The sequence below is a fragment of the Ictidomys tridecemlineatus genome, chromosome 9, assembly GCF_052094955.1.
Source record: "Ictidomys tridecemlineatus isolate mIctTri1 chromosome 9, mIctTri1.hap1, whole genome shotgun sequence".
In the NCBI taxonomy this organism is placed as follows: Eukaryota; Metazoa; Chordata; class Mammalia; order Rodentia; family Sciuridae; genus Ictidomys; species Ictidomys tridecemlineatus.
The window spans coordinates 20,089,153-20,102,257 of NC_135485.1; the positions used below are offsets into that span (position 1 = coordinate 20,089,153).

The window sequence follows — 13,105 nt, forward strand, 5'->3', positions numbered from 1 at the left end:
AATTCTTCAGAACATGTTTGGGGAAAGGGAATACCCATTTGAGACAGTTCTAATCATCCTGTCCCATCTAAGGGGAGCAACTGAGGAACACTGGTGAAACTCACAGTCCAGGACACAGGCTCAGCAAGAGAGTAAAATCTAAGCAAGGGATTACAGAATGCTTCTCCTCTCTACACCACACCACTACATCATGAAAGGTCTGTTCACCACAGCTTCCTTACCCAGTACATCACCTCTACCTTCCCACAAAGAATTACAAGGCATTCTAAAAGGCAAAAAACCTTTAGGACTCCCTCCCACCCCTCTTTTTAAAGCATAGTTTGAAGAGACTGAAAAAAATCAGGACAATCGGTCACATAGGGCACGCATATTGGAATTATCAGGCCAGGAATTCTAGAAAATGATGTTAATTTGCTAAGAACTACAATGAAAAAACTAGAAAATATGAAGGAATGAATGAGTATTGAAAGGGAGGGATGGAAATTCTAAGAATCAGGAAAAAAAAGCTAGCAATCAAAAATAATAGTTCAAAAATAAAAAAATGCCTGAGTTTGAAAATATACCAATAGAAACTGAAAAGCAAAGAGAAAAAAAGACTGAAAAACCCCTCCCAGAATATTTAAGAGTTGTGGAGCAACTATAAAAGATGTAACATGTGTAGGGGACATACAAGAAAGAGAAGGATGGGAAAAAGAACAGAAGCAATGTTTAAAGTGATCATGAGTAGGAATCTCCTCTAATTAAAGTCAGACATCATATAGCACATCAAGGACTCAGAAAATACCAATCAGAACAAGTATAAAAACCTCTGCTAACCTACAAAACTAAGGCATAACATATTAAAACATCAGAAAATTAAAGATAAAAATCTTAGAAGGACTAAAAGAGAAGAGGGTCCCTTTTTCATAGAGCAGCAATGATAAACCTTACATGCTGTTTCTCAGAAAGCACATAAGCAAGACGATCATAGAGAAGGAGATATAAAATTTAGAGGGAAAGACACCCTCACCTAGAATTCTTTACTCTGTAAAATTATTTTCAAAAGTGCAAGTGAAACAAAGATTTTCAAACCAAAATTGAAAGAGTTTGTTGCCTGTATGCCTGCCTTAAACAGATGTCGGAGAAAGTCCATCAGAGAGAAGAAAATAACACATCAGAAACTCAGATCCACATAAGGAAAGAGAGAGCATCAGAGAAGAATATAAAGGTAAAACTAAAAGTTGTATTTGTGATTTTAATTGATTCAACAGGTATACTTTTAACAAATACTATTTGTATTAATATGTTTGGTAATTCATTTTATATATTTATGTATGCTTATGTATAAGTGGAATGTTTCAATATTAAAATCAGTTAATACAATCATCACAACAACAATATAAAGAAGGAAAATTACATGATAGTATCAGTACATGCAGAAAATGGCATTTGAAATAATCCCAACTCATGCATGCACAACAACAACAACAACAACAACAACAACAACCTCTTAGTAAATTAAGAATAGAGAAGGAATTTCCACAATTTGATAAACAATATCTACCAAAACCCTGTACAGTTAACATACTTACTGGTGAGAAATTCAAATATTTTTCTCAAAGATCAGGAATAAAAAAATATCCTTTCTCATTACGGTTTTTTAACATAATACTGGAATTCATAGGAAGAGGGTAGGGGAGAGAGAGAGATAGAGAGAGAGAGAGTGAAAGAGAGGGAAGAGAGTGGGAGAGATTGGAAAGATGAAATTGTCTTTGTATATGACATGATTGTTTATGGAGAAAATCTCAAAGAATCATCCAAAAAACTCCTGGAACTAATAAATAAATGATTGTACTAAGATTGAAGAATACAAAGTTAATATAAAAAGATTAATATCTCTCTACATATCAGGAATGGAATTGAATTTAAAATTAAAAATATACCACCATTTACATTAGCACTCCTGAAAATACTTAGGCATACTCTTATAAAATATGTACATGATCTGCATGGTGAATACTTCAAAACTTTGATGTAGTATATCAGAGAAAAAAATATGTGTATATACGAGTGTGTGTGTGTGTGTATATATATATATAGAGAGAGAGAGGGGGGAGGGAGGGAGGGAGGAAGGGATGGAGGCCAAGAGACCATGTTCATGGAGAGGCAAACTCAATATTGTCAATATGTCCTTTTTCCCAACTTATCTATAGATTCAATGCAATCCCAATCAAAATTCCATCAAACTAGTTTGTAGATATTGACAAAGTGATTCAAAAGTTTATTTAGAGGCAAAAAAAAAAGTCCCCAAATTGCAACTCAATATTGAAGGAGAATATAAGTAGAGGGCTGATGTTAACTGACTTCTGAGGAAGAGACTTTATAAAGACTAATCCTTTTACAATCTTAACCTCTCTTCAGATTAGTATTTTTAAAAAGTGTGCTGGTGTGCCAGGCCTGCATTGGATCTTCATGAGCATGAACTTACTGAATTTCACTTAGATTTAGCTCAGGATGTGCAACTGAAAAGCAAAGTGGGGTTGGACAGTGAAGGGCTCTTTGCTCTGTCAGATAATGATCATTTGATCATTTGGCATTGAGAAGCAATGGAAGATTCTGCAGATGGGCAAGCATAACATTTAGGGAAGTCTCAAAATTCCTTTCTCAATTACATTCTCAATAGTGACTTAAGGGCTGTAAGTATTGATCCCCCTGCCCCATTGTACACATTCAGGTGGGTGCCTTATTCTGTATGACCGTTTAGGATCTCAGCTCTTTTTAAGTAATTCCATCTTCATACCCTGAGCATTGCCTTCTGCATGCTCAAAGCCATATCATTGCTGCCTTTTCTTTCCAGCCAAGAGGGAAAGAAATACGAGGAAAGATGCTGTTGTCTGGCATTGTTGACACAAGACAGCACATCTCACTGTTACTTACTTTCCTTGAAAAACAAAATACCTTCCGGCCACATCTAACTGCCGTTTTGTCTAAATAGCCTCACTCTGGTCACAGCTCTATTATCACGGGGTAATTTTGGTGGACATATAGTCTTATCTACCACCTCAGAGAAATAATCAGGTATATGTTTTAGAAAGTAAATTCTGATTTTTTGGGTATGCTTTATAGAGCTATGAGATGGACTTTCCATCACAAATTGTTGATTCATCAATTGATTTACAGATTCATATACCCAGGGTGAGAGTTGAGGCCCTTTTGTTTACCTATTACAGCCTTCAAGAGACAAAGGGAAGATACAAGACCCGAATGAAGAAGTTGGGAAATAATCCAACATGCCATTCTTCCTGTTGCTGAGAGGGGCTAACAGCAGCTGTTACATTGCATTTATAGCACATAGTTTGTAGAGAGATTTTATGGGGAATCCACCTAAGTGTTTTATTAATTGTCTCTTGAATTTCTTCCATGATGAACAAGATATGGTGGTGTTGAGGGAGTCTGCTCTGATGAGGAGGAACAGTTTGTCACTGACATCAGGTGCAGTCAATGCCTGGCTGAGTTCACACTGCCTGTTTATTTCCCTATTGTTTCAACATTTCCCAGAGTTATAAAACACATTACTGCTGTACTGGGTGAGCTTCTCCCACATCCCCTCCTCCTTGGTGGGCCACTTCCTGCCTTCTTCCCTCCTTGCTTTCTTTCCATTCTACTTCCTTTACAGGAAAACACTCTTCAAAACTGGATCCAGGCTCACTGTCTCATACTTTATCTTCCCATTTTCTTCTGAAGCTGAAGACATACTTTTACTCCAGCCACTTTGTTTAATGAACTTTTGTTAAGATTAACAGTGCCCTTGAAATGGCTAGATCCATTGACTGGCTCTCAGTTCTTGTCTTACTTTTCTGACCTGGCAGTCAGCGACATTTCCACATTTATCACCCTTGCTCATTTCCTCTTGCTTGAAACTCTTGCTTCCCTTGGCTTTCAGGGCACCATTCTGCTATACTTTCCCTCCTACCTGGTCTCTCCATTTTTTTTTTTTTCCTTATGTTGGAGTGCCGCCGGGCTCAGTCCTTGGTCCTATTCTATCTATATGTGTAACTTTGGTGATCTCAGCCAGTCTCAGGGCTTTAAACACCATATGGAAATTAATGACTCCTTAGAGTCTTTTTCCTACGCTTCTCCATTCCATGCCAGATGCGTGCATCCAACTCCCTTACTTGGACTTCTATTGAATAGACACCTTGAATGTCACCAGTGCCTACCTGATCCCTCATCTTCCCTCTGTAGTTGCCCCATCCACTACATTTCATTTCAGTAAAAGTTAACTCCTAACACTCTTGTCAGTCAGTAGAATTGTTAAGGCCCTGCAATCTCCTCCTCCTCTATGACTGTTCCTATTTTATTCCCTGAACCTTTCCCTCTCTGTCACCATCTAACCACACTGGCTCAACTGCTCCAAGCACATGCCTGGCTCAGGGCATTTGCACGTTACTTCCAGTTAACATAGATTACCTATCTGCTGCCACCCCCCTTTTTAACCATTTAATCTTGAGCAAGTGCATTTGTCTACGTTAAGCCTCAATTTCTCCATTGTAAAGTGGGGCTAATAACAAGTGCCTTAGCAGTTTGTTGTACGTATTAAATAATCTGATGCTGGCAAAGCTCTTACTTTAGGACTTGACAGGTATGTAACAATTATAAAGTATATAACGGTTATTATTATATTTAAGAAATAACTATTATTTTACTTACATGAAAAGTCAATTGCTTTTGTTATGGTTATTGTCCATTATTTTGGGCAAGTGTCAGAGGCATGAAAATATTTTTATTGTGGTAAAATAAAATGAAACAAAAATAATAAACTACCTCAACAGGATCTAAGATCAATGCTAATTGTTAGTATTGTAGCCAAAAAAAGGGGGTGGGGCCAGTAGAGCCTTTACTTTCTTGTGGTCCCCAGAGTGTTTCACATGCTTCAAATGGGAGAGTGTAGGTTATGCCCTGTGCCCCAGGGTGGGAAAGCCCCTGTCGTCCCATACCACCTTTGCACTCCCCAGCACTTTTAATTGCTAGCTCAGTTAAGGGTGGTTTCTGGGCATCCCATAGTATTTATAATTCCAGGTCCAAAAATGAGCCCACACACCTGAGGAGATGCGAATTCCTGCAAAAATGGCCTTTCCCCTACCTCGCTATTAAGCTAGATCTCTGGAGTTTAGTAAGGAATATCATGACTTCTGTAGCAAAGGGGCAAGTCTGCCCCCCACTCAACACCGTGCATTTCCACAGCTCAGGAGAAAGAGGACCTTGTGGGTCCTCTCCCCTCTCCAGTTCCCCACACATCTTTTTCTTTGGAGTCGCCAGAAGCAGGATGCTTCATCCAGGAGCATGCTTTGGCATCAGCTCAAATCCCAGCCCTATTACTTTTTATCTGTGCTTCCTTGGGAAAGATATTCAATGTATCAGAGTTCCACTTCTCCCTTTGGACTGGAAGGGAAGATAATACGTGCCTTCAGGGTTGTTTAAGGATTAAAAATGATGGTTTATAAAAGACATCAATAACTATTAGTTACTCTTCATTATTTCTCTATGGCCTTCTGTAAACCAAACTCCTTAGAAGAGGAGGCCACACCCATAGGTTAGAATAATGACAGTGGGAAGTGCATGCAGAATCAAGGCAGGCATTGCCTTGATTAGTTTTGCTAGGGTTACTGTAACAAAGTGCTACACAACGGGTGGCTTAAAAAAGCAGAAATTTATTGTGTCCCAGTTTTAGAGGCTGGACGTTATAATCAAGATATAATCAGGCCCATAGTGTCTCTCCTGGCTCTGGGAGAGAGTCTTTGTTTGCCTCTTCTAGCTCCTGATGTTTGCTGGTAATCCTTGGGGTTCCTTAGCTTATAACTTTGTCACTCTAATCACATGGTCATTTTCTCCTTGTGTTTTTACATTTTCCTATGTGTGTGTCTGCCTCTGTGTCTGAATTTCCCTATTTATAAAGAGACCCGTCATATTAGGTCAGGACCCATCTGAATGATTATATCATAACTTGATTATCTGTGAGATCTTATTTCCAAATAAATTCACATTTGTAAGGTGTTCATGATTGGGACTTCAGCTTGTCTTTTGGAGGGTACTATATGTCCACAACAGAGATCACTACATGATTATATTTTATTTCCTTCATTTTCTGTTTAGAGAAATCCAATATTGCTTTCTCTTTCTCTATTCCTTTGTATTTGTTCTTGTCAGTGGTCTTATTTGTTTCTTTTGAGAGATGGAGAGAATTACACCTAAATCAGACAATTCTACTGTTTTATAGAACTATCCATCTATCTTTGAATCTCTCTCCCCCTACCTCTCTTTCTCTAACCTGTGTATTTAAATAAAGACTTCTTTTTTTTTCATTAGAATTTTCATTTTTTTTCTCACTATTATGGATACATGTATGGACTCCTTGAAAGCTTAATGTGTATTAGGCTCTTAACTTGTTGGAAGGTGAAGAGACACTGGGAGAAATAATGATAGCTAATTCCATTGAAGAAAAATCTGTTTTCCTTAAATAGTGAAAGATTTTTTTTTTCATTTGAAATATTTGTTTCTTAGTGAAGGAAACAGCTCTATCAGTTGGAACAATGTCATTTGTGAGCAAATTGTTCAGCAACATTTCCTGGGCCAGCCAATAATACTGGTATATACACAGCAAATCATTTCAATTTACCAACTGTTCTGAAATTATCTGACCAAGCAGAAAGCATTAATCCGAATCCTGTTACAAATGGACATTGAAATAGGGTCATGAACCTTGGAGAAGACGAAGAAGAATCATTTTCTCTCTGATTTGGAATGGCCCCTTTTATCATTGTTCAGTGTTTTTCCTCTTTTTATTTGTAACTAATGACATACCGCAGTTCAGGTCTGTTGGTCTTAATCTACAAACTAGGCCATTAGCAGCCCCAGTCTGCATGATGGCATACCAATTAAAATTAGGAGATTAAAGAGTAATGTTCCTTGCCTGAGACCAGTTTGCATACCAATGACAATTTGCCCAGCTATTGAATAAAGAAAGACTTAAATGGCAGTGAACTTGATATCATTAAATTTAAGGGACATCAAATGAGGGAGAGGGGAGTGGGAACATGGGCCAGTCTGCTAGGGAACTGAGAAGTAAAAGACAGAGTTTTTAAATACTTGTTTTTACTACTTGATATTTATTCATTTGTATTTACTTTCAACAGATATTAGAACTCCATCTAAATTAAAAGTAGTACAGACTGAGGGAAGAGTCAAGTTTCATACTTTCACCATTTCAGAAAGAGCTCTGAAGCTCCAGTTTTTCTCTCCATGAATTAAGAAAAGTATAGTTTGCCCTGTATAGAGCCAAGGGTAGGAATATAATAAAATAAATGAGATAATTTGAGATTCCATTTTAGAAGATTTTAGAAGACGTTTGAAGAAAGTTTCAGAAGCAAGAAATGTGAATTCACTCAATTTAGTTTAAAAATATAGAAAATGTCTCCACCCAGACACATGTAGAACCTTCACATAACTGAGGCGGACCAGTACCAAGTCATTTTTTAGGCCAGCATAATTCTGCATCCAAAATGTATTAAATACGAATGTTACTTTTGGGGTCTTTGGAAGAACATTTAAAATAACCAACTTCAGAGAAAACATTTGGCATTTGTCTTTTGGGGATTGGCTAACTTCACTTAGCATTATCTTCTCCATCACCATCCATTTACCTGCAAATGCCATGATTTTATTCTCTTTTATTGATGAGTAAAATTCCATTGTGTACATTGGCTCCACAGTTTAGCTATTGTGAATTGTGCTGCTATAAACACTGATGTGGCTGGGTCCCTGTAGTATGCTGTTTTTAAGCCCTTTGGGTATAATCCGAGGAGAGGGATAGCTGAGTCAAATGGTAGTTCCATTCCCAGATTTCCAAGGAATCTCTTTACTGCTTTCCATATTGGCTGCACCAATTTGCAGTCCCACCAGCAATGTATGAGTGTACCTTTTCCCCCACATCCTCTGTAGTACTTATTGTTGTTTTTCTTCATAATAGCTGGCATTATGACTGGAGTGAGATGATATCTTAGAGTAGTTTTGATTTACATTTCTCTAATTACTAGAGATGCTGAGCATTTTTTCACATATTTGTTGATTGATTGTATATCTCTTCTGAGAAGTGTCTTTTCAGGTGCTTGGCCCATTTGTTGATTGGGTTATTTGTTTTTTTGGAATAAAATCATGGCATTTGCAGGTAAATGAATGGCATTGGAGAAGATAATGCTAAGTGAAGTTAGACAATCCCAAAAAAACAAATGCCGAATGAATGTTTTCTCTGCTATAAGGAAGCTGACTCATAGTGGGGTAGGGAGGGGGAGTTTGGGAGGAATAGATGAATTCTAGATAGGGCAGAGGGATGGGAAGGAAAAGGAAGGGGCAGAGGATTGGCAAGGATGGTGGAATGTGATAGACATCATTACCCAAAGTACATTTATGAAGACACAAATTGGTGTCAATATACTTTATATACAAACAGAATTATGAAAAATTGTGGTATATATATGTAATAAGAATTGTATTGCATTCTGCTGTCATTTTTTAAATAAAAAATTACTTAACACACTAATAAAAACCACAGTTTCTTTTTAAAAAAAACAACTTCATAAATCATAGTAGCATTTCCACAAATTTCTTTCTATTTCTCTTCCCCAGATCTTTCCATCTTTCCATCTCACATCAACAAAGTACTTCTGGAACTTTCCTTGACACTCAGTGCTTCCAAGTTTTCTGTCTTGGTGTGTGTTGTTTGCCTTTTGTTTTCTTTCTGGTTCAAGCAAGAATTCTCAGTTTCTTCCCCATCTTGCCAGAACTTTACCCAAGCCTTCAATTTAAAGAAAGATTAGTAGCAAAGAGATAGCCTTCTGTGAAGTATGGATGAAGGGAGATGATTGGAAAAGATAAGGTAGGAAAAAGGGAGGATGGGAAGAACATCCACACACTCTTCACCCTGATGCCTGTAGGTCTGTGGGAAACCTTCAGAAGTGGGAGGATGCCAGCTGACACTCTCTCTCTCTCTCTCTCTCTCTCTCTCTCTCTCTCTCTCTCTCTCTCTCTCTCTCTCTCTTTGGTTCTTGAACCATATGGTTTGTTATAAGTTCTTATCAAGCATTAAGATTGTTCTTCTCACTTCAAGGCCTGCTGTTTCTCACTTGGATTCAAGAACCCCACATGTGTGGATGGAGAGGAGGCTAAATTGCCTGCAAGTCCCACTGGACACCATCTCCCCCTGCTGCCTGGGCCAAGTAGGGATCCCCAACCCAAAGCCAGGGAAGCCACTGTTACACCAAGCAGCCAATCAGAACTTTTCTCCCGTTCATTTTTTTTTTAAATTGGTGCACTGTAATTATACATAATAGTGGGGTTTGTTGTTGCATATTTATACATACTATAGCACTCTAATTTTGGGGAATTTGATCAAAGACAAATAGCAGGAGGTTTGACAAAGAGGAACTAATCTGAGAGAGCAGTACCTGAGCTCCTATCATGGCCATGTATAAGATGAATAAACACAGAGAAAGAGAAACAGAGCAAAGCTATGAACAGGGATTTGTTTTTCACAAAAGAAAGTTGATTAGAGAAAAATTTGTGACTTTTGTCAGACATTTGTTTAAATATCAGCATTGTGTTGGAGAAAATTTTCTCGTATATATTATTTTACTTATATAAATTTTCCAGCTTTTTTTTCTTTCTATATGCAAAGAGAAGAGGGATTATTATTGGCTGGGAGAGGTAGTAAGCCCATTTACATTAGAATATATAGTGTTGGACCCAACTTGGTGGTACATGGCTGTAATCCCCACAACTCAGGAGGCTCAGGCAGGAAGATGTCAAGTTCAAAGCCAGCCTCAGCAACCTAGTGAAGCCCTAAGAAACTCAACAAGACCCTGTCTCTATGTAAAAAATATTAAAAAGGGCTGATGATGTGGTTCAGTGGTTAAATGCCCCTAGATTCAATCCTTGGTACTGCCCCCCCTGCAAAAGAACATATAGTATATATAATAATATCTACATAATAATAATAATGTAATAGATATGCATACATACATCTCAGTAGTCCCTTAAATATAACTTGAAGATAAAAATAATATTCAAGAATGGCCCCTCCTTTCCCTTTGCCTATGCAACATTGACTTCACATTGGTGACATATTATGGGGAGCTTTTGTCTAGAAGGTGTTTTGTGGTCTGTCCACAGTGATGTAGACTATTCTACAAGATATGCCTGGTTGAAATGTCTAAACTGGCTTGATCCATAAACATGATTAAGTTCCATCATAACCATGAAAACAAAAATTTCAATAGGACTTAATTGTGGTTTGAATAGGTGTAAACGTTAGTCACTGGAACAGATGAGCATATCCTTTTAAGATAAATGCTTGTACGAACAATGAACAAGTACATATAAAAGCCATTTCATGGGTATTTTTTTTTCCCACTGACTCATTGCCTGGTTTTAACCCTGTGCCTTGCAAATAGTCATTGGGAATGGCTCATTGTTCTTTGCTTGGCAGATACAATCTGTGCTTTCAAGTACAAAAACCTAATTCCTGGTCTTCACTGTGTGAAGTGCACTGTATTTTGAAAAATTCAAACCTTCATTGTTTCCAGGGCAAATAGCATCCTTAGACCCATCTGTGGTATCAATTGTAAAGATGTGTCTATAGGGATAAGGGCTTTCAGAACTTCTGGAAGGCTAAAGGTAGAAATATTATTTACTCCCTGATTGAAGATGTGACATTTTCCAACTTTGGATTCAGTTGGGTTTGTTTCAAGAACCAGGAGTGTCCAATGCTTGTAAACAACCACTTCTATGGATATTTGGTTCTTTTGAAGTGACAATGGAAGTAGGCACAACAAGGTATTTTTTAATTTTCTTTTTTTTTTTTTAAATAGAATATCATTGACAGCTGGATTTCCAGGGGCAGGGCAAAGCCCATGTCAAATATTTTGCTTCTGTAGCCACCCTGTACTGCTCCTTGCTCCCATTCACATTTGTGTCTGATGTTGTGGCAGGTGACAAGTGTGTTTGAACTACTCTTTAGTCATTTTGCTAGTTGTGTTATTGTTTCCAAATGGAATGTTCTGATTGAACCACAAGTGTTTCCAGATTTATAATGGTCGAATTTATTAGGACAGGACTGTTTCCATTCTTTTTTTTATTAACCAAATTCTTGGCAGAAAACAGAAGGAAGTCTCAGTGAGTATTTCGAAGATAATTTAATGATGGGGCTGTCTGTCTATAGGTGTGTGGTCAGTGTTAGGGAACTGAGGCATCTTGGGACTCTTGAGGGAAAGATGTTGGACCCCGCACCCTGAAAGGCCAGGCTGGGTTTGTCCTTGACAGAGCAAACACCAGACTGGACTATTTGTATTCAGCTTGGTGCCCGATAAGATCTAAAGGGTGACATTTAGGGAAGAACCTGAAATTCAGAGCCAGTAGAAAGTCCAATCTAATGTCTGAAGGAATTGGAGGAGGGGTGGCCATGAAGAGATAGAATTTGGATACTTTATTCCAATTAGAAAGTGGAGAGGGTCCTGTAAAGATTTCCTTCATCTTCGTAGAAGATCAATGGTAAATATTTATAAGATATCTGCAGCCTGTCCACTTGTTATTGAAAGAAGCAGATAGGTTTGGATGTGAACTGATTAACGCTAACTAAACCTTACTCTAAATTATTCAGGTGAGCCATTTATCTTATGTCTTAATTTTCAGTGTCCTGACTGTGTCACATGTCCTTGTAAGGCCTCATTCTAGACCCATTTTGATGACCTGATTCATTCTCGAGTTCTTGTTGGCTCATTCAAAAATGCATATAAATAAATATACTCTTTGGTGCTTCCAAGGTCTGGTTATCTCACTGGAAGATCTGGCTATTGGGAGGTAAGATGAAATGGTAGGTACTAACACTACTAGCTGGAACAAGCAGCCCTTGAATCTTAGAGGTTCATCCCTCTATTATTTTTCTCCCATTAATGTTAATGGGAATAGGGTGGCTTTCTATCATATTTTATCTGTATCTTCTGGAGCAGGTGGTCTCTAGTATAACCATAAGAAACATGGGGCATTGTGGAGGATGTTTGTAAATGTCATCCTTATTCTCATTCCCCTGCCAAGAACTCAATCAACTAGCCTCAACCTGGCTGCAAGGGAGCTGGAGAGTTGCAGTTATGTTTCTGGGTATTCTGGAAAAAAAAAACTAGTGGGTCACTTCATTAATTATTGTCACGGAAAGCTCAGATACCTTGGGAAAACCCAGGAAGAAGCCTTCCTTCTTGGAGAGCTACTCTATGTGTGGCTTTGATGTCTTTGATGAGTCCAAATCAATTGATAGCAGTACTTTCGAGTCAGGATTCAGAGATGGGAACACAGCAATTGTAATAATTTAGGTTTCAATTAATATCTAGGATTGTGATGGTAGCTAAGGAAAAAGAAGAAATGCATTAAGAACAAGCACAGTGCTCAGAGTCTACAATATTTGGAAACTAACCTGTAGACAAAAGAGGGAGGTAAAAGAAATATGTCTATAGCAGGAAAATGGAGAAAAAGCTAGATTCATTGGACTAGAAGATTATGTTATTGATTTTTGATAAGTTGGCATAAACTCTAGGCAGAACTGTCCAATGGATGTTTGGAGAAGTGTCTGAGGAGACCATGACAGTGTTGACTTAAGGCATGGATACAAGTTAGCACCCAAAGGTAGGTGAAGGCATAATAACATTCAGAGGGAGAGAGAGATCTACAACTGAGTTTTTGGGGAATATTCTTGGACAATGCAAAAGAACTTATGATGTATCCTAGGTTCTGTTTTTAGAAGAATCGGAGGAAAAATTGGGAAAGAGTCTAATAAATTATGATTTCAAAAGTTATTCATTTTTAAAATTTTGATCCTTCCTTTTAATTGATATCTCTTTTTTAACATTGAGTATATATATATTTGTTCCATTTTCAGGGTAAAGTAGTTGGTATTTAGTTTATGAAATGATTTGATATCTTCAATAAAATAGAGCAATGATTTGGTTCTTTTACCCAAATGTAAATGGTTATTGTACAGAGCCTCAATATATAGACTATGTCTTGTTTATGTCTCTCTATAAAA

The 13,105-nt window shown here is 37.7% G+C and overlaps 1 long non-coding RNA gene across 2 annotated transcripts in view; it reads left to right on the forward strand.

Moving 5' to 3' along the window:
- Positions 1-13,105, forward strand: part of LOC144366496 (uncharacterized) — a 126,363-nt gene that overhangs the window by 68,195 nt on the left and 45,063 nt on the right. Inside the window, exon 4 of one of the 2 annotated variants that reach the window (XR_013425558.1) lies at positions 1,115-1,180. The exons of the other annotated variant lie outside the window; for it this stretch is intronic. This is a non-coding gene — a long non-coding RNA (uncharacterized LOC144366496). Of the gene's footprint in view, positions 1-1,114; positions 1,181-13,105 lie in introns of those variants that run through there. 2 annotated transcript variants of the gene reach the window in all.